This window comes from Prionailurus viverrinus, chromosome F2 (genome assembly GCF_022837055.1).
Source record: "Prionailurus viverrinus isolate Anna chromosome F2, UM_Priviv_1.0, whole genome shotgun sequence".
Taxonomy (NCBI): domain Eukaryota; kingdom Metazoa; phylum Chordata; class Mammalia; order Carnivora; family Felidae; genus Prionailurus; species Prionailurus viverrinus.
Genome location: NC_062578.1, coordinates 21,523,837 through 21,549,642, shown reverse-complemented (window position 1 = coordinate 21,549,642; position 25,806 = coordinate 21,523,837). Strand labels below are relative to the sequence as shown.

Here is a 25,806-nt window from a genome sequence, read left to right as displayed (position 1 = left end):
AATGATTTCAGATGTTTAAAACTGTGCTATTGTCACTACCTAAATCCAGGCTTTAAGAATATTTTTGTCAATCTAGTCTTGTCCTGTGGAAGACTAAACTTCGTTATTGAGCAGAGACATACCCCTCTCCCCAACCACAGTGTAAAAACATAAGACTTTTCCAAACAATAGTATTTTATAGTGTCTTACAGTCAAGGGGAAAAAATACCTTAAATTAAAGTTTCTGTAAATCTGTGAGTTTAGAGTCTTCATGTGTAAAATAAGACTAATCATACTTACAGTATTCTTTTTTTAAGTTTATTTATTTTTGAAAGAGAAAGAGACAGAGACAGAGACAGAGAGTGGAGGGGTGGGGGCAGAGAGAGAAGGAGACACAGAATCTGAAGGAGGCTCCAGGCTCTGAGCTGTCAGCACAGAGCCCGACGCGAGGCCTGAACTCACAGACTTACGAGATCATGACCTGAGCCGAAGTCAGGCGCTCAACTGACTGAGCCACCCAGGGACCCCATTATAGGATTATTTCTACTAAAGGGAGGTGTCTACCCTGCGAATGCACTGACACCCACAGTCAAAAACAGCCCCTAATTGTGAATGGATTAGGGGTGAGTCTGCCTAGGGCATTGTCCTTACTGTGCCTGAGAAGCAGGAGAAGCAAATTTTCTGCCACCCGGATACTCCAATTCCCGTTACCAAAGACCAATAATCAATTTAGTAGTTTTGGAGAGAGAGTAGCCCTAGAGAATAAATCCCTTAGTGTCCCCAGAGGGAGAATATATTAGAAAAGTTGCTCTAAATATATTCTGCCTTTCCCCGCCAAAAGCTCACCAGATTATCACTGACTTCTTTGTAAACAGAACAAAATAAAATTGGGAAGCTTCCTTATCAAAGCAGAGTAACCTTTTTTTTTTCAGTCATTCAAAAGAAAAGATATTCGTCACGTAAGAAATTTCCAAATAGAGAAGCCTCATCTTTATAGTAAGTGAAGCCAGACATTCAGACAAAAAATATCTGAAAGGAGGTATCTAATCACTACAGAAAAATTACCTTTTTTAAAAATTGAGAATTCCGGGTAACTACTTGTCTTATTTCTGCCCAACATACCTACAATATTGATGCAGCGCTTTTCAAATCTCGGGATCCATTTGCTCCCTGTCACCCCCTCGTCCTCCTGCACACCGTGCGCACACGCACGTACGTGGACAGCACAACCCGTTGTTCCTTTTGCAGGTGCAGCAGCAGCAGCTTTTGAGAGCGCACTGGCTCGGTCTCAGGTACCTTTTCGACATCCCATATGTCTTCATTGAAGGTTAGAGGGATGGGAGGAAGTTTGGGGGAGGCCAAGTGAGGAGCTGGGTCAAGCCATTTCACGTATTTGTGTAACCTACGGTTGACCGCCAACCCCATCAAACAGCTGTTCAAAGAGCTGAGTCATTAATTTCCTCAACTTTTTAGGGCTTTCTCATCCACACATTGCCCCTTCACACACACACACAAACACACACACACACACACACACGAGCTTGTAGCGATCGATACAGATTTTGAGAAACATTATTATGTCACCATCATGAAGAAAACTTCTTTGGCAAGTTTGGCGTAGCAAAAACAAAACAAAACCTAGCCTGGCACTTAGAAAACCTGGATTTTCTGTTTAGTTCCACCTTTAAACAGTTGAATGGTCTTGAGGAAGTCACCGTTGCTGGCCTTTAGTTTCCTCATCGTAAAATGAAGTGTGACTAGGAGGTGTCGTAATTCTATGATAAATTCCCATCCAGGAGAAAGATGTGTCAAAGTTTCAATGGGATTCGTGGCAAGCAAGCCAACAGGAAAGGAACTGATTGATCACCCCTGGGGACTGAAGCAGTGACCGCGACTCATCCATCTCCTTCTCCCTGATGAAAACAAGGACTTTCCCCGTAAACAAGGTGCCTCTTTTCTGAGACTCAGGGAGCCCCATGACTCAGGTTTCAGGGGCTGGACCATTTGTCCAAATATAGACCTACTACTCTGAGGCCAATGGGGTTAGTGCTGTGCTGTTTTGAGTATCAGCTTGGACACAGTCATCACAAGAAGTTCCGTTTAACTTGTTAAAAAATCAGGAGCCTGCATGATCTGTACGTTACGTTTGTTATCTGCCATGTTATTGGTAGAGACAAAAAAAAAAACCTGTCCGGAACAAACTGGCTCAAATTTTGTGGTGATTGCACCTTTACCTCTCACCAAATGATGGCTTTAAAGGTAATATTTGGTAGAAGAATGATGCCTTTTTTCATTCATATTAATTCATAACTGATCACCTGTAACTGAGATAACTACTTAGACTACATTGTACTATTCTAGTCCGGCTAAGTGCTTCTGGAGACTTGTAGCACAAAACTCTGCTCACTCAAAAAGCTTGTTAATGGGTCCCTCATGACTCAGCTATCAATTTTTTAGTATCAGATATACATGCTGTATCCATTATTACTTTCACTGAGAGCCAGATCTGACCTGACTGTACAGCAGCTTATGAGATTTTTATTTATTTTCATTTTAGTAGTAGGTAAAAAGTAGAAATAATGGTGCCTAGAAAAATGTGTACTTTGATAAGAACTTCCCGTGTGATATTATACATGTGTTTACTTTGTCTTCTAAAGGTCTTTTTAATTTTTTGCATGTTTTCTACCTTTAACATATCCTAGATTGTTTAAATGTGCTTTGTAAGCAATGATAAAATGACAAGTTATCATTGATCTGTCCTTTCTTCCATCTCAGAGGGATTCATTAAATAATGCATGCACCCCTGTGAATTACCTTCTTCACTATAGTATCCCCAGACCATTAGCCAAATATAGCAACATTAGCATCTTTCAACCCTCAGAAACCCTTTTGGCTTTCATTTAATTAAATTATCCCATTATGAAAACTCTTATAATGAGATTAAATTTAATTATTTATTAGACACTTATTTGCACGAGGGAACCTATCAATTATGCATGGTTGAGCTAAACATTTTTCAATCCATCACCTTTTCTTTTCAAGGAAGGTGCAATTTATTAAGTACATTTGGGACACTGTATCTTGCAGGCCTTAATGGGGATAAGTATTTGGCCTTCTTAAAAGCTACTGTAATAGGAATTAAAATCACTATGTCTGAAAAACAGACAAGAGAACTGCTGTCAGATATTTTAGTGCTGCAGAGTTCCAGTTTTGTGAACCCTTGTAATATAGTTTGTAAGTACACCTTAGAGGATTTTTCTACTATTATGCACTTATCAACTATCTCATATATAGCTGAAATTTTACCTATAGGAATAATTAATGGGACTAGAAAGGTATGCATTTCGGTCCTACAGTTTTGAAATAATCCTATATTGAAATTTGAACATTAATATTTTAAATGGTGAGTTTTAGAAACTTTTATGAAAAATTTCAAAATATGCAAAAATGGTGCAAAGAACCCCCGGGCTGACCATCTCTCAGCTGCAACAATTTGGAACCCATAGCCAATCAACCGTCGGCTTCTATCCCCTTCCCCCCAGAAGCAAATTCGAGACCTGATACCATCTTGACAATCTTTATGAAAGGAATATTAAGTGTCTCAAAGGTGAAACTTTTTTTTTTTAATAATAGAGGTGTGGAGTTTTTAGTGAATGCTATCTGTGGTAATAAATCTCATTCATGGCATGGGTTTTCCTATCAGGTGTCATCAATATGTAATCAATTAGTCTTCTGGTATGATTTGTGCTGTATCTCAAGTCAAGATAGTAGGAAGAACATGGTTTTATAACTACTATATATATGAAATTGATATATGGGTATATAAATATATAACTGATATCCCTACATACAGGAAACTATTCTCAAAATCTTAATCTGGAGATGACAATTACATACTGCTTGAGTATGTGCACTTTAAAACTGTGTTGGAGTGTGTGTTAGTTGATATCATATATATGTGTATATGTGTGTGTATATACGTATATACATATATATACACATATTTTTAAAACCAGTATGTTGGACTATTTTAATAGCTCCCTAATTGGCCTCCTTACTTCTACCCTTGCTAAAAGTTTGTTTTCCACACAGCAGCTACTGTGTGGGAGGAGCTGTTACATCACGACCTGCTCAAAATTCTCCAAGATTCTTTATTTCACTCTGGGTAAAATAAAAAGTCCCTCTCATGCCTCCAGAGCCCCACATAATCTGATCCCCTAACCGATTCTGTGGTCTCCTTTCCCACCAGCGTCGCCTCTGCTTACTTCGCTCCAGCAACAATAGCCACGCGGGTTCTCAGACACCCGAAGCATATTCGCACCTCGAGAGCTCCCACCTGCTCTTGCCCAGACATCTCCGTGGCCCACTTTCCCACTCGTTTTCGCTCACTGCCCAAATGTTATCTTTTCAGAGAGGCCTTTCCTGAACGTGCCATATAAAACACCACCTCCCTCCCTTGGCTCTCTATCCTTAGCCCTGCTTTGTTTGTTTTCATGCCACTCATCACCATGTGACACACATATTGGTTTATTTCTGCCTCTGCGATCGGGAGATGATTTTTATGAGAGAAGGCACCTTGTCTTTATGTCGCTTTCTCCTGCATCCCCTACACCTAGAACAGTGCCCGGCGTATAAGTGGGGTAGGTATTCAATGAATATTTGCCAAATAAGTAAGAGACAATAATCTACTCAATTTTCTGAGATAATGTATATGTTTGAATATTCATTACAGCGCCATGTTTCCAGGTAGCACTTTTATATGGAGATAGGAGACGATAAAGTAGAGGGGTAAATTAAGACCAGTTTGCGTCACCAGCATTGTAAGTCAAATGTAAGGCTTTTAGATGTTATTTCTGTAAGTCGAAGTGCTTATGTGGTCAAGGCAAAAATTAGATTTAGGTACAACGGGAGGTGGGGGCAAACTGAAGAACTCGTGACCCTTCAAAAGAGAGTGGTGGAAACAGTTTGTATGAGACTCTGGGTGTAAGGTTGATCTACGTTGTGATTTTTTTTTTTAAGTGGAATTTGAGGGGCGCGTGGGTGGCTCAGTCAGTTAAGCATCCGACTTCGGCTCAGGTCGTGATCTCACTGTTCATGGGTTCCAGCCCCGCGTCGGACTCTGCGCTGACAGCTCAGAGCCTGGAGCCTGCTTCGGATTCTGTGTCTCCCTCTCTCTCTGCCCCTCCCCCACTAGTGCCCCCCCCCTCAAAAATAAATAAACTTAAAAAAATAAAAATAAAAATAAAAGTGGAATTTGATGTGAAATTTCCCAATTAAAAACAAAACAAAACAAAACGGTGTGAATCAAATTAATCATATCCAGGAGTTGCTATTTTGCAACTTTGACACTAAGTGTTGGGGACCTAAAAAGAATGACTCTTTAGGTGGCAGAATGGGGAAGACATTTGTCCTTAGGAAAGTGAGTCAGGTATCGCTGCGAAGAGTGGACTTGCCTGACAGGAGCCGAAGAGTAACATCAATAATTTTCAACAAATATATAGCATTTCCTTGCCTTTTATTTAGCTCACTCCATTTTCTTTGTTACAGATTGTATCTCCGCATATAGGATTAGTGGCTCATGACAGAGTAAGGAAAGGAATAAACGTCTCCTTTGTTGATTTCATTTAATGTGCTTCAAATATATGGGGGCCCCCGGGTGGCCCATTCGGTTAAGCATCTGACTCGATTGGGGCTTAGGTCATGATCTCACAGTTCTTGAGTTTAAGTCCCTGTGGGGCTCTGTGCTGACAGTGCGGAGCCTGCTTGGGACTCTCTCTCTCCTTCTCTTTCTGCCCCTCCCCTGCTCACTCTCTCTCTCTATTTTCTCTCTAAATAAATAAAATAGGAGTAATAGTAGTACTTCATTTGGTTATCACGAGAGTTCATTGAACCGATACATTAGAATTGCATGTGGCACATGGAAGGTCCTCAGTGATTATTAGCTTTGTTGTTGCTTCATAAGGTTGATAGCTACAAGGCTACTGTGGTAGATGAGGTGAAAATGATGGAGACATGCGTGGTCGTGATGTCAGAGGGGGTCGAAGTGATGAGATTTTCTGAGCAATTGGGTGAGGTAAAAGGAGGCATTCAGGATGACTTTCTGTTCTCTAGCTTAGGAGAGCCATGGCCTAGACTTAGAGGCTGATTTAGGTCTGGGAGGGATGATGGTGATTGGAAAAAGAATGTGATTTGAGTTACATCTAGACACAAGATAGAGCTATCTTTTAGGCAGTCAAGATAAAATGGGTCACAGAGGTAGGGCTAAAGGAAGGTTTCTGAACCTCAGCCTTGTTGACAATTCTGATTAATTCCTTGTTGCGGAGGACTGTCTGTACGTTGTAGAAAGTTTAGCAACATCTCTGGTGTTTCCCCACTAGATGCATATAGCACTTCTCAGCTCTGACATGTCACTAAGCATTAGTAAATACGCACCTGGGGGGCAAAAATCACTCCCAGTTAGGAAGGACTGGACTAAAGAGGTAAACTTTGGACCCACAATGTTTGTCAGGTGTTTTTTAAATTTTTACATGACTGCGATTAACTGGGGACATTTTAAAATACGGATACTGATTCAGTAGGTCTGGAGTATACCTGAGATATTCCATTTCTGTCAAGATCTCAGATGATGCTGAGGTGCCTGGGTGGCTCGGTTGGTTAAGCGTCTGACTTCCGCTCAGGTCATGATCTCGCTGAGTTCGAGCCCCACATCAGGCTCTGAGCCAAAGAGCCTGGAGCCTGCTTCAGATTCTGTGTGTACCTCTCTCTCTGCCCCTTCCCTGCTCATGATCTCTCTCTCTCTCAAAAATAAAATAAAAGCATAAAAAATGTATTTAAAAAATAAAAAAGATCTCAGATGATGCTAAGCCTGCCAGTCTGAGGACCATATTTTGAGTACAAGATTATAGATGAAATCCTGGGATCACCCAAGAAGATTGGGTAGAGCAGACGTTTTCACCCCAAAAAAGTGGACTTTAGGGGGGATATGAATTAGGCCTCCCAAATGACTATTTTCTTCCTCTTTTTCAAAAAAAAATATTTTTCTTTTACATCTCCAATATTTTTGTTAGAGTAGCATTGTATCCTTTTACTCCGGATCACTTAGAGACCCAGCAGAAGATAGAATTCCACTCAGATGACACAACTGAAGCGCATTTCATAAAGGAAGTGTTTCCACAGATGTAGGCAAGGTTAGGGAAACCCATAGGAATATTGAGGCATCAGAAAACTGGAAACATTGAGGAGGCCAAAGGGTTCTAGTGCTTTGAGGAAGTCCTACTGAGGGGGTACTGTAGTCCTGGGAGGGTGCAGCCCCCGGCAGAACCAGACACAAAGCAGGAGGGAGCAGGGAAGAAGCATCCCTACGTCTCTCTCCTCCCGCTCTCTGACCATCTTATTGGTGCTTCCTGTCGGTGGAGTCCAGTTTGAAGCCTGTTGGCATGGGAGCCTGGGGGGTGCAGTCTGTAGAGACCAGCCTCCTGAGGCAAGAGAGAGCAGAGCAGAGTAGAGAATAACTAACGCACACTCCAAACAAGTACAAAATGTACATACCCAAGCCATGTGTATTTGTGGCCCCCACAATATGCCCCCCCACATTGTGGTGCGAGGCATAGCTTCATACACGTAGGGATTAAATGAAAGCTCCTGCGATTACGAGCATAGACATTTGGCCTTGTTTGTGTTGGCTCCAGCTTTAGTTTAAAGACGTCAGTGAAAAAAATGACAGAGCTCAGCTATCTTTGGTTCTACTTTCATTGCTGACCCTGCAACAAGGAGTCCCAGGGCTTTGTGGACGAGCCCAGTCTAGGGACGCATGAAGTCAACGAAGCTAAAAAAAAGCTGCTTGTGTGTGTCCCCCTGAAAGCGTACCATGCGAAGCGGAATTCCTTGATGAGAAGGAGTCTCAATGTTAAAACGTTGGGCTACCTCCCAAACTGACGTTTGTCCCCAAAAGATGGGCCAACTTTGAAGTCTAGCAGTAGCGTCTATTTGATTCCAGGCTTCCTGCTTGCCAGGCCTGTGCATTTAGGCTAGCTGTTTAACATCCTCCGGTACCAATTTTCTCGTCTGTATCAATGAGCATCTCTAAAATGGCAATAATAGTAGTACTTCATTTGGTTATCGCGAGAGTTCATGGAGATGCTACATTAGAATTGTATGTGGCACATGGAAGGTGCTCGATGCTGTGTTGTCGCTCCATGAGGTTGCTTGCCCTGTATCCAAGCAAAGGTAGTAAACCTCAGTGAGAACTTTACGTTAAGTGCTCTGGAAACGGTCAGAGAAGCAGAGGAAGAAAACTGAAGTGGTCTCTTTGTCAAAGGATATCACCTACAAAAGAGCCTCTGGTATTCATCTAATTCCCTTCAGCGTGCCACTGGGTAAACCTGTGACGCCTGTCAGGCACCCAGTGTTTATGGCATTAAGGGAAAAACAGCAGAAGGGCTTTCTCTATATTTTTGTTTTTTTGAGTACCCAAATACCTGAAGGCCACAGGTATTCGAGGGATCAAGGCTTTTAAGCGCTTAACCGTGACATATGGACACTTTATTTTCCCTGAGTGATTCTACCCTCAGAATTCTTGACCAACGTTTTGATGCAGCTTGGCTAACTGTGTGGACAATTTTGAAATACATGTTTGAGGTGAATATTTCGATTCAAGAATCTGAAGGAACTCTTACAACGCAGGAAACTGGGCTCCCTTGCCTTTCTGGGAGAGGGGACGGCAGGTGGGCTTTCGTGGGGAACTTTGAGTGCCGAGGGAGCGTGTCTAGAGGCTCAGACGAGAGTTAGAAAGTTCTAGCCGTTGCTCTGCGGTCAAAATGAGAAAGACTGCACACCCTGCGAAGATGAGGTCACACGCTTCATGACCTAAACTGGTATGTGAGTATAGTGGCCCAGCTTCTGGCCCCAAGTCAGGATACCGCAGAACGCTACTCTCCTTTAGGGGCAAGACCTTTAGCCCTAGTCATTAGCTCCATGAAAATGCAAAATCGACTGAGTAGCCAAAAATGACACAAACATACTAGATCACGAGCCGCACTGCGGTTTTTGTCAAGCTAAACAAAAGCACTGACATTTACTTTTGAGCACGGTTGGGTTGCTTTTTATTTTGCATCTACAATATACACGTTTCCCTTTTTATAAGGGAAATGGCTATTTTTTATTTGTGACATGAAGATTGTTTTATGTCTGCATATTTGAAATAAATTTCCAATGCAATCAAATAAATGGCATACCAAATTTTGTGCGTAGGTGTTTATGGGCATTTTTATCCTAGGGAAATGGCTCATGCCTTTCATCGGATTCCCACAAGAGTTCATGACCCAAAAAACGGTTAAGAACAATTGGTATAGAGTAAAATGAGAAGCAGAGCTAGGATAATATACTGAGCATATGGAAGGCACTCAAATACTTGCTGAATATCCAGAGGCAATTGGAGTTGCTAATGCCGGAGGCTGAGCACTTCCTGTCAGAGTAGCAGGCTGCTGGCCCAAGGTGACACCTGGGGCTGTCATCACCACCACTATACAGGTGCAGGAGACTCCTGAGATCAGAGATCCAGAACCCACTTGTATTGACATTTTAAAGGTAATCTCTTTGATTGTTTGCTTATCTTTGATACTCTTCTACTCTTTAAACTCCAAACCACTCCCGTTTTGTCTTTCCATTTTGGTCTTTCCGTGTTGGTCCTCGTCTCATCCTGTAGAATCAAACTATAGTTCTTTTACCTATATAACATTGGCTTTGGACTATGATTCAGTTTTTCTCAACCTGACTCTGCTGCCTTGCACAGGTTCCTGTTACCCTCTTAATTTAGTCCTGGAATCCCCCACCCTAGCGTTGGTCCCCAAGGAGTATTCCCACCAGGCTTTGTGATAAGGACAGAGGAGGTAGAGGAGAATGAGGAGAGAGGTGATCTTGAAATCAAGTGTGAGATTGCCAAGACACAGGGATTAGCTAACAGGGTCAGGAACAACAGGGATCCTGATAGCCACTTAAAAAGATGCCCATGAAGTCAGCCCATTTGGTTATTGGTGACTATGCCCGAAGCAGTGTAAGTAGGATGTTGGGGGATAGAAGCCATGCTTCTTTTTAATTTTTTATTATGGAATATTTCAAATATAACATGATAAACCCCTATGTATTCATTACTCAGATTTAACAGTGATCAGCTTAAGGCCTTGTTTTATAGAAGACTCCATCCTTTGTTTTAATTTAGAACACATCTCAGACATCGTGTTGTTTTATCCATAAATATTTCAGTATGTATCACTAAAAGATAAGACCATTTTAAAAATATACAATTATCATACTATTATTGCTCCTAAAATCAATAAATAGAATTTCTTTGTATCATCAACATGTCCAGTTGATGCTAATTTATATAATTGCCATTTTCCATAATTTTGCATAAATGTCATAAATTGCTTTTTTAGAAGTTTGAGTCAAAAAAGGTCCATGAACTGAGATTGTTTACCATTTTAAAAAGCCATGTTTACATTCATCCCTTTCTCTTCATTTATGGGTATAGTTGTTAAATTGAGTCATTTATTCTGTAGAACTTGCCGCACTCTGGATTTTGCTGAATGTATTCCTATGCCGTCTTCTAATATTTTCCTCTGTTGACCATATTTCCTGGAAATTGTGGTTGGCTCTAAAGTTTTGATCAGGGGAAATCGTAATTTAAGAGTCAAGGAATGAATGAAGTCTAGAGAAAGAGGAGGAAGCAAAATTTGACTACTTTTACAGGAAGTTTGGCCGTGATAAGAAGGAAAGAAATAGCTTAAAAATTTGAGAAAAGTTTTCTTCTCTTCTGTTTTTTTTTCTTTGTAAAGGGCATTTGGAAAGTTTGTACATGCTTGTTGAATTATAAAGGGAAAGATCCAGAGGATAGAAGTTTAAGATACAAAGAAGATAGACACTTATGAAGCAAAGGCCTGTAAGATAATGGAGTTGGAACTTAGCAAGTGGCTCAGCAGGTATTCACTTATTCACCCATTCCAATTGTTTTGCCTGCTGTGTATCAGACACAGTACTAGGTGCTGGGGGAATGCAGACAAGTTAAGAAACAAAACTTACCCTACATTTAAGGCCCTTCTTTGCTTAGGTGCTAGAAGAGAGAGCACCATGCGAACTGGTAAAGAAATGAAGTGTTAATACCAATTTTGTAGGTGGCTGTACCAAGAACAGTGGGTAGCCCAAAGGAGGGTGGCATCCAGTCTTGAACTCTGACTGGTCCCCTTTCTGTGTGTTAAAGAGATAGCCACCCAGAAAAGGGCTGGAGAGGAGAGAGTAGTGATGAGAGTCAGGATAGCTTAAGGAGCCATTGTTCTAAATGGAATCTCTTGCTGAAAAAAAACCAAAACAACACAATAAACTTGTGTTGGAATAAACAATGAGTTTTTTAAAAAGTGAAGGTAATAATGATAGAATATCCGGTCCTGGAAGAGGGGGCCTATTTAAGATCATTTGCATTCCTGGAATGCCTCACAAAATAGCACGTTGGCACCTATCCACTACTCTTGTTAATAAGAATTGGCCTACATCCTAGTTTTGTTCAGGCGTCTCAGACTAGACTCTAACTAAAGAGGTGGAGCCCTGGAGGTGGGCGTGGCCGTGTAAACCAAGGGGAAGTGTAAGATCCTTTCATTTTCTGAACTTCTGGACCTTGACATTGTGTAATTCTCTCTCCCTTTACTTTGCAATCTATCAGTTGATGTGTTCTGTCAGCTCTACCTCTAATAACAATAAACTTGCTTTAAACATTTTTAATTGCAACCCACAGCTGGAAATTTTTTTTTTTTTGCCACAGTCCAGTACAAACCCATGTGTATATATGAATGAATATCTATATGTCTGAAAAGCATTTATAGAGTGATACCTTCACTTTTTAGGGCTGATGCCCTCTGATGTTTCATGTTCTATTTCCTTTTTCAAAAACGTTAACAACAAGTCATTCAAGTCATTTCAAGGCCCATATTATATACTATGACCGACCAGTGATTCGAAAACACTACTCCCGTATTTCTCCTTTCTCTTCTTGCTGGAATTTTTAAAATAACTCTCTGATATGGACACCTCCAAAATCTCCAACTCCTATTCCAAAATGTTACTGTTGGGGCGCCTGGGTGGCTCAGTCGGTTAAGCGTCCGACTTCGGCTCAGGTCATGATCTCACAGTCTGTGGGTTCGAGCCCCGCGTCGGGCTCCGTGCTGACAGCTCAGAGCCTGGAGCCTGTTTCAGATTCTGTGTCTCCCTTTCTCTCTGACCCTCCCGTATTCATGCTCTGTCTCTCTCTGTCTCAAAAATAAGTAAACATTAAAAAAAATTCAGAAATGTTACTGTTATTTATTTATTTAATGTTTATTTATTCACTGTGAGAAAGAGAGAGTGGGGGAGGGGCAGAGAGAGATGGAGAGAGAGAATCCCAAGCAGGCTGCACACTCAGCACAGAGCCCAATGTGGGGTTCGATCCCATGACCCTGGGATCATGACCTGAGTCGAAGTCAAGAGTAGGATGCTCAACCCACTGAGCCACCCAGGCGCCCCCCACAAAATGTTACTGCTTCTTAAATGTACATTTCTTATTAGGTCACTTTCTTAAACATAAGAAATTCCTGATAGAGCTGAAGTATATTAGTCCTTTATAATGTGGACCCCATTGCCATTTTCAGTTTGTCTTCATAGTGCTTCTTCCTTCCCAATCACTGTGCTGTAGTCAAACTGACTTACAACAATAGGTTCCCCACGCAAGTTTAAGAAATGATACAATCCACACATGCTTAAAGAAAGAATGAGTAACCTTCCCTCAACCTCTTTCCATTCCCATCCTCTTGAAGTAACCAGCGTTAATAGCCAGAGGTGTATACTTTCTTTTTTCTTTTAATAATTTTTTAAAGTTTATTATTGAGAGAGAGAGAGAAAGAGAGAGAGCGCGCGAGCGCATGCTGAAGAGGCAGAGAGAGAGAGGGAGACACAGACTCTGAAGCAGGCTCCAGGCTCTGAGCTGTCAGCACAGAGCCCAATGTGGGGCTCGAACCCACAGACGGTGGTGAGATCATGATCTCAGCCAAGGTCAGAGACTTAACCAACTGAGCCACCATGGCTCCCCAGGGGTGTATACTTTCATAACTTTTTCCACCCTTTTTTAAACAGACATATTTATGAGGTTTTATTTTTATTTTCAAAAATGGTATTGTAGTATGCACATTACTCTGTAACTTGGGTTTTTTTATTTAAAAAAATTTTTTTACATTTATTTCCTTGTGAGAGACAGAGCACTAGTGGGGGAGGGGCAGAGAGAGAGAGAGAGAGAGAGAGAGAATCCAAAGCACACTCCAGGCTCTGAGCTGTCAGCACAGAGCCCGACGTGGGGCTCGAACTCAGACCACACCGTGAGATCATGACCTGAGCCAAAGTCGGATGCTCAACCGACTGAGCCACCCAGGTGCCCCTAACTTGTTCTTTTACTTGAAAATAGATATCCCTTCAGCTTTAGAGATATGGCTGTATTTTATTCGTTTTAGAAAAGGCATGTGATTATTTCGTACTTACAATTTACCCCTTTACTTCTCCACTAGTAGGTGATCAAATAGATTCGATTTTTGCCATTGCCAAAATTATGCTGTGCAAGCCCTTTACGTAGTAGTCCCTTTTATTTCAAAAGGGTGCATTCTCAACAGTGGGGTTGCTAGTCACAGCATGAACAAATTCTGATTTAATAAATACTATCAATTTACATTTGTGTAAACATATATGTATATGTTGTGGCATTTTCTTTTCTCACCAGCATCATATGTGAATTTCCATTTCTTCATAACTCCACCAGCACTACCTGTTACCTCTTGCACACGTTTTGTTTGTTCTTTTTTGTTTGTTTTTGGTTTGTTTTTTTGTTTTGGTTTGGTTTGTCAGTAAAGGTGCATTTCTTTTCATATGTTTATTGGCTGTTTGGATTCCCTTCTCTACTAACTGCTCATATTCTTTGAACAGTTTTCTATTGGATTGCTTTTCTTTTTCTAATCAATAGATGGAGTTTTGCTTATTTAGGATTATTCACCCAATTTCTGTCAAAAAATTTTTCCAGCCTACCATCATCTCTGACTTTGGTTATGCCATACAATAATTTAGACCTTTATGTAGTCAATTATGTTAATCTTTTCCTTTACAGCTTTGGGTTTCCTGTTTTGCCTAGGAAAATCTTACCCACTAGACCTTGTACAAATGATATTCTAGTTTTCTTTTTAAATATTTTTTAAATCATTTATGCTTGAATTGTTAATCCATCTGGAGTTAATTTTTGTGTAGAACATACAGCAAAATTTAACTGTTTTTTTCCCAGCCAATTATGCTTCCACTGTTTATTAAATAAACCCTACTTTCTTCACTGCATTGAAATGTCACCTTGGTCATAAATTAATATGCATTTATACTTGGATTTATTTTTGGTTTTGCTTTTGTGTTCTACTAATTTCTATGTATATCCCTATGCCAAAAGCTTACTGTTTTAATTAGAGTAATCTTATAGTAACTTCTATTACTTAAAAAATTAAGTCCTGCCTTAGTCTTCAATTCAAAATTTTAAGGGATATTCTTGAACATTTTAAATTTTCATATGAACTCTGAAAAAAATTTAACCCATCACCCCCATTTGAGATACTCTGCTTTGAATTACATTATTGTATATGTTAATATTTTTAAATTTTTATAATTTTAGAATATTAGGCCTGCTTATCTTTGAACATGTTATATTTATTCATGTGTTTGGGTCTATAACATTTCATAGTAGTTTAATATTTTCCATATAAAGCCTTATACTTTTCATGGTAAATATGTTCTTTGTTGCTTATTTTGAATGAAATTTTTTATTTCAACTAGGGATCACTCCCTTCCCCCATTTTCAGGTTATTGCTAGTAAACCCTGGATTGATTCATCTTTTTGAATCTGACAGAGAACAAGGGTACCAATAGTAGAGAAAAACAAAAAACCACCTTGCCTCTCACTGAGGTCTGGGGAAGTAGATCACAAAATATGGTTCACTGAGGAAACCTAAGAGGTAGTAACCTGACCATTTGCTACATAAGGTTTTCAGATGGCCCAATCCTACCGACTCTGTAGAACTTGGAGGGAACCTACACTGGTGGGCAGAATAATGCACAGCTGCCCCTGGTGTGGTGGAAAATGCCATTACTTTACAAGGCCAATCTGGGAGCAGTGACTATCTTCCAGTGCTTAACAGGAGGGCAATGAACACATAGTCCTCAAAAACATAAATATCATTGACATCCATCGTTCACTCATTTGTCTCTACTTGAGAGACCTTAATAACCTCTGCATAGATGTTAACCTTTGCATAGATGTTAAGAGAAAGCAAAAGACATAAGCAGATAAAGAAAAAAATGTAATTTATTTAAGTGGGACTTAGTAAACCCAGGGAAGACCAACAAATTGAAATCTGTAACAGGTGGATCCCAATGAAGTACACCTTTAATAAAAAAGCAAAAAAGAATATCAGAGTTGCACTTGGAACATAGAAAAGACTTTATGAAATTCAAAGCCATTGTTAGTTGCTAAGAGGTAAACTGAAGAAGAAAATATACACTTCTGGATACTTAATTAGTGGCTTGAATATCAAGTGGGAGAAGAATCTGACTACATAGGACAAAAATAGATGGGAATTATAAGGTAAAATTTGAGAAATTTTCCAAACCTCAGATATCTAATAAAGCAAAGTGCTCCTATGACAAAGCACTCAAATAGATAAGGAAAAAACCTTCTAGAAAAGGATATTTATTGAAATTTGATTACAGTGGGAAACTTTAATAAGCATCCTTCTAGTAAATAAAATAATAAGCAAATAAATAGATTATGTGAATCACATAGTTTGGAAATGTGAATTAGTAGAGCATATTTATATAAATCTTTTTACCTTTTTTATTTTCGTGGATTGAATACTTAGAAAATTTTATATAATTGGCCACATAGAAACTTTAACAGAATAAAATAATCAGTTTTAAGTGTTGCAATATCTGATCATTATCTAATAAAGATAGACATAAATAAAAGTAGACAAAAAGTCTCAAGTATCAGAAATTAAGAATCCATTTTTAAATAACTCCTAAAGGAAATAAAATCAAAAGTAAAAATTATTGAGAAAGTAGTAATAGTGGGGCATCTGGGTGGCTCAGTTGGTTGAGCGTCTGACTTTGGCTCAGTTCATGATCTCATGGTCTGTGGGTTCGAGCCCCACATCAGGCTCTGTGCTGACAGCTCAGAGCCTGGAGCCTGCTTCGGATTCTGTGTCTCCCTCTCTCTGTCTACCCCTAACCCACTCACATTCTGTCTCTGTCTCTCTCAAAAATAAATAAACATTAAAAAAATTTAAAAAAAAAAAGAAAGTAGTAGTAGTAACAACCACAATAATTATTGAATGCTTACTCAATGCAAGCACAGTTTCTAAACCTTTTAACCTGGAGCATCTCAACTTTTAGAATAAGTCTTAACAGTTAATGTATATTATTATTCCCATTTGCAGAAGAAACTGAGGCTTAAAGAGGTTAAATAACTTGCTCAAGTGAAAGAGAGGACAAGAATTGAAATTTAAGGAATGTGCACTCTTAACCACCATACTAGAACACCTTACAACAAAACCTGTATAATAAGCTGATATGCGTATACTAATATGTTTCAGAAGGAAATCTATAGCTTTAAATAATTTTATTCTGAAGAAAGTGTGAAAAAAATGATTTACTTGCAATAATGAGAAACTAAGAAAAATAAACAAAAGATACTGGGATGATAGTAATTAATAAAGGCTAAAGCTAAAGCTAAGAAAATTAAAAAGAATAACATTGAAAGTCTGCTTTTTGAAAAGATGAATAAAATAGAGAAAGTTTTGCTCTGCCTGATATTTTTGGAAAGGGAGTTAAAACAGTAACAGTGAGATGTAACCACATACACGGAAGAAATAGACGTAAGAAAACATTTTGTTTGTTTTCTGTAAATGTGTAGCAGTATGTTTGAAACTTTAGTAGAAATCAGCGATTTCCTAGCAAAATAGGAACCAAAAATATTGAGTCAAGAAAAAAAAACCAAAAACCCTGAAAAGACCAAAAACCATAAAGCAGGGTAGCAAGATAAATAAAGTCTGTGTTTTAAAGGGCATTAGTACTTCTGAAGACAACCAAGATGGAGTGAGCCAACTATGGCCTATCTCTCTCACTGATTACAAGGGAGCCTGGATAAAACATGAAGAGCAGCCATTTGGAACTCTGAAAAGTAAATAAAAGCAGAAAGATTGGAAAGGGTAGGCCAAAACTCAAGAAGTAAATTATATGGGTGTGAATCCCATTTTCTCTCTTTCTTTTCTCGGGCTTTCACTTTGAGAGGGATCATCTAGTCATGATTCTGTAGCTACAGAGATATGGGAAGCAAGCACAGAGAAAAACCTCATCTTTCTGGCCAAAGAGGGTGGAGGGAAAACCTTCAGGATGTTTTTCTTCCTTTCTCTTTTTTCATCCCTCCCTCTTGATTGCAGCCCCAACGGTGAAGATGCAGACCACTAAAACGCGAAGAAACCCTGTCTTTCTGTCCAGAGGAACTGGGAAAACAGACCCCTTTGGTCTGAAAAGTCTGGGGGATTCCCTGTTTGTTTGTTTTGTTCTTTTTTTCTTGCTCTAATCTCTCTGCTTTGATTCATAGTTAGACCCCAGTCAAGGAGCTGTGGCTGCAATTCTGAGAGAAACTATCTTTTCTGCCAGAGGGTACATAAAAGAGACCCCTGAGCCGTATAGCGTGGTGGGATCTGAGAAAGTAGAAAGCTGAAAAAGAGGACTCCCTAATTCTGGGTATGAACTGCAAACACCCTGGGCTCAAACCTGAGCTGTGCATGCCTAGCAAAGACCGAAAAGAACATAGCAAAGGATTTAAGAATTGCATTATTATATGACACAACTTTGACACAGCTTTGAAACCTATATGACACAGCTTTGAAACCTAAACCGACTTTGGGACCACCACCCACAGAACAAAAGATAGAACTTGCAGTCTGAAATTAACCAGATTCGTTGTCTCTTAAAACAAAAAAGAAATCAACATTCTCCCAGGATCCAACGTTTCACAACATCATAATCAAAATATCCAAGACAGGGGTGCCTGGGTGGTTCAGTGGATTAAGCACCTAACTCTTGATTTCGGGTCAGGTCATGATCTCACAGTTTGTGAAATCAAGCCCCGCCATGGGGCTCTATACTGACAGCATGGAGCCTGCTTGGGATTCTCTCTCTCCCTCTCTCTCTACCCCTTCCCTGCTCACGTTCACTGTCTCAAAATAAATAAATAAACTTAAAAAAAATTCCCAAGACAGAATCCATAATCACCTGACATACAAAGAATAAGGAAAATGTGACCATTTCTCCACAAAAAAGACAACCAGTAAATATGACCTCTAAGTTGAGATACTGGAATAAGTCAAGGATTTTAGAGAGGCAATTATAACTGTGTTACATAAGGTAAAGGCTGTTAAGATTAATGGAAAGATAGAAGTTCTCAACAATGTAATAGAAACTATTTTTAAGAAGATGAAAATTTTAAATCTGTAAAAAACAATATCTAAAATTTAAAAATTTACTGTGTTGTCTCAACAGCAGACTAGAGATGACAGAGGAGAGAATAGGTGAACTTGAAATATAAACCAATATGAAAAACAGGAAGAAAAAAGATAGGAAAAAAAAGTAACAGAGACATTTATGAAAAAAATTCCATACATCTAGCATTTATGCCATTGGAGTTCAAGAAGAGGTAAGAGAAATTGGTGCATAAAAAAAAAAATGAAGAGAAAAAGCACCATATGAAGTGGCTTTGTCTTTAAAGAAAGAATAATTACAATAATTTTAAAATATTTCACATCATACAAAAAATGATAATTTGTCCTACTCATTTTATGAGTTTATTATTAATATTAAAACCTAAATTTTAAAAAGGACAATTTGACCAATTTCACTAGTAAATGCAAGATTTCCAAATACTGAAAGGAATTTGATTAGGAAACCAAATCTAGTAATGTATTAAAAGCAGTGCACTCCCTTACCAAGTCAGGCTTAATCAGGAATTTAAAAATGTTTTAACATGGGAAATCTATCAACATATAAGTCATTAATCCAAATACTTAAAAGAGAAAAACCACTATGAATATATCACTAAATGCAAAAAAAAAAAAAAAAAGGCATCTGATAGAATTCACCAACATCTAAAGGATATATTAAATAATGCTACAAAAAATTAAGCATCAACTAGGGAAAAGATGTATGCAAAATATAGTTAAGTAAATAGAGGGATAGATTGGAAAATGCAGAGAATTGAATATTGGCCTAGAAATCTTCAAGGTTTCAAACTGAACTGTTGGCATTACAGTGTTAGCACGAAAGCCCTACAATGACCAGAGACCAATTGATTAGAATCTTGTACTAAAGGTGGCTTCAAAAAGATTTTAACGTGAATCTGTCACTCATACATGGGCCAGCAGATATTTTTTGAATCTGTTTTTTTTCCAGGTGTCAGTATCTTTTGTTTGAGGACTTTTTCATAATGTTGATTTTCCAAAGCCAAGCCCAACAACTGATTTGAACAACACTATAGAACAAATGGACCTAACAAACATATACAGAACTTTCCACCTAAGAGCAAAAGATTGCACGTTCTTCTCAAGCACCCGCAGAACAGTCTCCAGGATAGGCCACATGTTATGTCATAAAACAAGTCTTAACAAATAAGGTCAAGATCATTCTAAGTATCTTTTCTGACTACAGTGGAATGAAAGTAGAAATCACTAACAGAAAATGGGAAAATTCACAAACACATGGAAAGTAAACAACACACTCTTAACCATTGATTAAAGAGAATATTAAAAGGGACGTTAAAAAGTATCTCAAGACAGGGGCGCCTGGGTGGCGCAGTCGGTTGAGCGTCCGACTTCAGCCAGGTCACGATCTCGCGGTCCGTGAGTTCAAGCCCCGCGTCGGGCTCTGGGCTGATGGCCCAGAGCCTGGAGCCTGTTTCCGATTCTGTGTCTCCCTCTCTCTCTCTCTGCCCCTCCCCTGTTCATGCTCTGTCTCTCTCTGTCCCAAAAATAAATAAACGTTGAAAAAAAATTTAAGAAAAAAAAAAAAAGTATCTCAAGACAAAGAAAACAAAAACATAACATACCAAAGACTGTGGGATGCAACGGCCAAAAAGCAGTACTAAGAAGCAAATGACTACATTGAAAACGAAGAAAGATTCAAATAAACAATCTAACTTTACATTGCATCTGTTTGTAGATAACATGGTATTATATGCAGAAAACCCTAACGACTGCACACACAAAAAAACTGTTACAACTAATAAATTCAGTAAAGTCAAAGTATACAAAATCCATATGCAAATATCAGTCCCAGTCCTATGCACAAACAACAAACAGGAAATTAAGAAAATGATCCATTCACAATAGAATAGAAAGAATAAACTTCTTAGGAATAAAGTTAACCAAATAAGTGAAAGACTTGTACACTGAAAGTTATAAAACATTGATGAAGGAAATTATAGAAGACATAGATAAGTGGAAAGGCATCCCATTTTCATGGATTGAAAGAATTAATGTTATTAAAATGTCCATACTACTTCAGAGCAATCTATGAATCTAATATGACCCCTTTCAAAAGTCCAAAGGCATTCTTTACAGAAATAGAAAAAAAAATCCTAAAATTCATGTTCTGTTATAAATGCAAAATTTGTTATTCAAGGTAAATAATTTCTGGAGACGTAATATACAGTAATCTGACTGAAGTTAGCAATACTGTATGATGTACTTGAAGTTTGCTAAGAGAGTAGATCTTAAGTGTTTTCACCAAACAACAGCAACAACAACAGAAGGTAACAATGTGAGATGATTGATATCTTAATTAGCTTGATTGCTCACAATGCAGAAGTACCTCAAAATGTCAAATCATTTACCTTAAATATTTAAAAAATTATGTTAATTATACTTCAATAAAATTGCGAGAGGCGAATGTCAAACCCAGTAAGAAAATGTGAAAACTCTAGATTGTCCCTCTTTGATAAAAGCTGCTTAAGTAATATGCAGTCTGCTTGTCCAACTCATTTTCTGAAAATCTAGCAAGTGCTCATGGTTATATCCAGAGTGTTTAATATGTTTCATTATAGGGGATTTCTGATGCATTATAGGTCTCATTTCACCTGTATAACTGTTTTTTTTTAATTGTTGTTGATAATTAATAGAAGAGAGAACATATACCCTGGCATTTTACTCTAGAGATTTAACCATATAATTACATATAATTTGCCCTATTTTAAAATATTTATAATATATTCATACTAAAGAAAAAGATCAAAAGTAAGAACTGTATGCTGAATGGTAAATCCTGCTAGAATAAAGAGAATAAAAACTCATGAGAGAGGTGACTGGGTGGCTCAGTCGGTTAAGTATCCAACATTGGCTCAGGTCATGATCTCACAGTTCATGAGTTCCAGCCCTGCATGGGGCTCTCTGCTGTCAGCAAAGAGCTAGCTCACTTTGGATCATCTGTCCCTTTCTCTCTCTCTCTGCCCCTCCCCTGCTCATGCTTTCATGCTTTCTCTCTCTCTCTCTCTTTCTCTCTCTCTTAAAAATAAATAAACATTTAAATTTAAAAAAATTCATGAGAGTTTCCTGGAAGAATTTTTTTTCTCCTCATAAAGATGGGTAGGGGAGGCAGGAGAGATTTTGCTGTTTCTCTCTCTCCCTTTTCTTTTTTTCTTTCTTTTTTGTTTGTTGGTTGGTTGGTTGTTTTTGTTGCTTGACTGTCTCGGTAAAGTCCTGAGGAGATTGGCAGGCATCCTGGTGTGGAGAGGTGAGAGGAGCCCAGAAGAAGAATGCTCTACATGTTTTAGTCTCTAAAGGGAATTGTGTGTCGGAACTGGCTGGCTTCCCAAATCCCCTGGAACTAGCTGGAGGCTGTGAAGTTGCTAGCATGATTTCTGATAACCAGGACCAGTCTGCATAAGACTTAACATATAACTCAATTCATTTCCAAGCTGATTTTGACTATCATTCCCGTGCTTATTAAAATATACTTTCTCTGATCTGAGCTACTGTGCCAAGAAAGACCTGCTCACTTCCTCTTGCAAATGTGTCCTAGAGCTTCAGTATCACAGAGTGTCAAAGGAACTGCGTGTTTGTTTAATGTGGCATTAATTAGAAAATCGGATAGTATTATCGTTCTCTCTAGTTCCTATTCCTAAGTAGCTGAGACTGAAGCTAGCTAGAGATGATCAGTAGAGTCCCAGTTCCAGAAAGTTTCTTCTTTCTGCCTCTGTGTTAAACTATAGATTAACCATCATAATCATGAATACCTTGTAAAGTCCTTCATCGACAACTGAATACGTATGGTTCCCCTCGCCATCTAACCCATGCCAACCTCTGCTTTCTTTTTCTTAGCACAACCAAGCTCCTTTACATTTGCTAACATTTAGCATTCGCTAACTCTATTTCCTGTCTTGCCAATCATTCCAGACACTTAGAGTTTCTAGCTGTAATTACCAGTGGCCTTCCTCTTGCAAATTCCATGGACGCTTTTCAGTCTTCGACTTACTTGACCACTTAGCTGTATGACCTTGAGGATCGCCGGTATCATGATGAAGTAGAAATCGTTCAAACTTTGAAATGTGGCAGGACTAGGTTTGAACTGCGGGGGTTTTAATTCCAGAGTGATCTGGAGCAAGACTGTACTTTTTTTGGGGGGGGGGGGGTAGTTGAGTTTTATGACTCGAAGAGGAGTGCAGTACAAAGATAACTAACTTTAGGACTGTAGACAGTGTGTAAAGGTTTAGCGCAGTTACCTGCTTCTACTAACTGTACAATACGGCTTATTCCCATCTTGAAGCCTCACCACATATTTTACCAGGTCTTCTACTTTTCTATTGGGTTTTTTTTTGTCTAAGTTATGGTGTTTCCCTAGGCTTCCATATTCAGTCCCTGTTCTTCTAATTATACACTCACTCTAAGTGTTCTCTACTGCGCTCATGCTTTAACCGCCACCTAATTTCTAAGAATTTTCTAAAGTACATTTTCAGCTTAAATCTTATCCCCAAGATTCAGACAACTGAAAATCGCCACTTGGATATCCCATAGGCACCTCTAATTTAGAGCATCACCTTCCCCAAAACCTGTTCCTCTTCTTTATTCTTGGTTTCTTTGGACACTACCACTATCTACACTGTGACCTAAAAGGAGAGATTTGTGAATTATTGACACTGCTTCTCCTGAGCTCTACCATTATATAAATCTTTCAGTTTAACAACTCACCTTCCTAATATTTTTCACATCTCCCTTTTCTTTCAAAGTGTTTTATCTCTCTCTCTCTTTTTTTTTTTAGTCTAGGTCCTCGTGACTCAAATGGACCACAGCTGCAGTCTCATAAGTGGTGTTTCTACCTTTTATTTGTCTCTCTTAATTCTATCCTTCACAGCCTATCAGGATGATGGTAGATGGCAACGTTCCTTCTTTTCTTAAATGTTGTCAAATGGCTCACTGTACATTGCTGAAGATGCCATGTATTTCTGGCTTCTGTCCCTTTGCAAATGCAGTTTCATTTGTCTTTCCCAGTTTGCCTGAATGACTTCCATTCTTTCCATGTTTAGTTCTAGCATCACTTGCATTACGTAGTCACTGGCCATCATATTACCAATCCTCTATGGCCCCCAAATATTTTCCTATACCTCTCTAGCAGCCTTTAATAAATCTGTCACATTATGTGTTCTGCTTGCCTATTAGATCATGAGCTTTATGAGGGCAGGGAACATCCTTATTTGTATGTGTTCTCAGCACTTGGCAAAATCTGGCCCACACGAGGGACCATAAGATATTTGTTGACATGAATTGAACTAAACTTCATCTGCCCAATAAATTCTATGTTAAGAATTATCTCACAAAGCCATTCGTCAGTAAAATGATACTAGATAGTCTGATTTACAATAAAAATTTCTGTTTACGGTTATTTTTTAAATCCTTATATGAGATTATCATGAAAGAGAATAAGGTCACATCTCTTTCTTTTTAAATTTTTTTATTCTTGGCTTCTCATCAACATTCATTTATGTTGGCATGAGCAAGCAATTTCTCCCTTCATATTCATTCTGTCGCTCACTAACATTCTAATTATGTTTATACCATCCTATATTTTTCTAAATTTACCAAGGAATTCGATTGTAACCAATGAAGGAAAACAGTCTTTCCTACTGAAATCTGAACCAACAGTATGAACCTTAGTGACTTTGGGTCAACCATTCTGCCTTTTAGACTAGAAAACTCAATCAGCAATTGTAAAATCATGGTCCACAAATACTGTTTGTTCGAAACAATGCTGGTCCATAGACTGTTTTAAAAAATATCTTTGGGGAGCTGGGAAGTTCAGTTGGTTGAGCAGCTGACTTTGGCCCAGATCAGAATCTCATGGTTCATGGGTTTGAGCCCTACTCAGGTCAGGATATCATGGTTCGTGGGTTCAAGCCCCATGTCAGGCTTTGTGCTGACACTGCAGAGCCTGCTTCAGATTCTTTGTCTCCCTTTCTCTCTGCCTCTCCCCCGCTTGCTCTCTCCCTCTCTCTCTCTCTCTCTCTCACTCTCTCAAAAATAAATATTATGAAAATTTTTTAAATAAAAAATTATCTTTCATTATAACACTGAAAAAATCAGAAACTTTCTATGAACAAATGTAGATTTTTGGCTTTCCCCAAAACTTAGAAGATCTGGTAATAGTGAATGCATATTCCTGCTTAACAACAACCCATGTGGGTTGAACAGCAAATGACCCATTTGTGAGAGTTTGTACCACACTATGGACCTCCCCCCACCCACTTTTCTTTTACACACAGTGGTTCCTGAAAGCATTGCAATTCTCTAACCAACCTATTTTTCATAGGTGTTGACCTTGGTCTGGGAGACAGTGCTGATCTTAGATGCATGGAAGTTTCTAGATTTGTGAGCTCAGGAATTCAGAAGGTGATAAAAAAAAGAAAGAAAGAAAAGTATGACTGGAGAGTTTGATCAAATTGAGAGAATTGGCATCCCTGAAAAACAGAAACTTCTAAGTGGTGTGAAAGTAATACAGTTAAGCATGTTTTTTACTATAAAACCAAAACAAGTAGGAATATACTTGATAGCCACCTAAATGGTGAAAAGTTGAGGACAGATTTTCAAAGCATTAAATGGGGATTTATCCACCTGATCTCTATTAGTGTTAATGAGAACCACACTGCTCAGTGCTTTGAATATTCCTTGTAGGTGTTTCTCTATGAATATTTATGCAATCAGAAGTAAAATGCACAGCTAAGTATAACCCAGATAGATATTATTGAATTATAGCAGAGTTTCAGAATTTTCTAAATTCCAGTTTAACTGAGAAGCATTTCTTTTTAAGTGAAAGAAAATTGAGGGAACATTATAGTGCTGCATTTTGAAGAGATTGGATTAAAAGTAATAATGTTGGGTTAAGTTTCACTTCTGACACTTTGTCCTTAGCCTCTCTGAGCCTCAGCTTCTTCAGTTATATTAACTGACCTTTCTAATCTCAGGATTGTTGTGGGACATCTGTGAGATTATATGAGGGAACGTGTTTCATAAATTTTTTATAAAAGCATATATAAACTCTAGATTATGCTATTTAGTCAGTAGACATTGTAGCAGATATAATGCTTTCTCTGCTTATTTTCACAGCTCTTGTCTTCCTCTGTACCTACATTTCTCCTGTTTTCTATGATGGCTAGTGAGGCATTGACCCTTATTCTTTTAGGGTTGT

The 25,806-nt window shown here is 38.7% G+C and overlaps 1 protein-coding gene across 2 annotated transcripts in view; it reads left to right on the top strand.

The window, feature by feature from the left end:
- Nucleotides 1-1,233: 1,233 nt before the first annotated feature.
- Nucleotides 1,234-25,806, top strand: part of EYA1 (EYA transcriptional coactivator and phosphatase 1) — a 220,537-nt gene continuing 195,964 nt past the window's right edge. Inside the window, exon 1 of one of the 2 annotated variants that reach the window (XM_047842334.1) lies at nt 1,234-1,271. The gene's annotated coding sequence lies outside the window, so the exon portion shown is untranslated. The remainder of the gene's footprint in view (nt 1,272-25,806) is intronic. The other variant, XM_047842331.1, reaches the window with a different exon arrangement.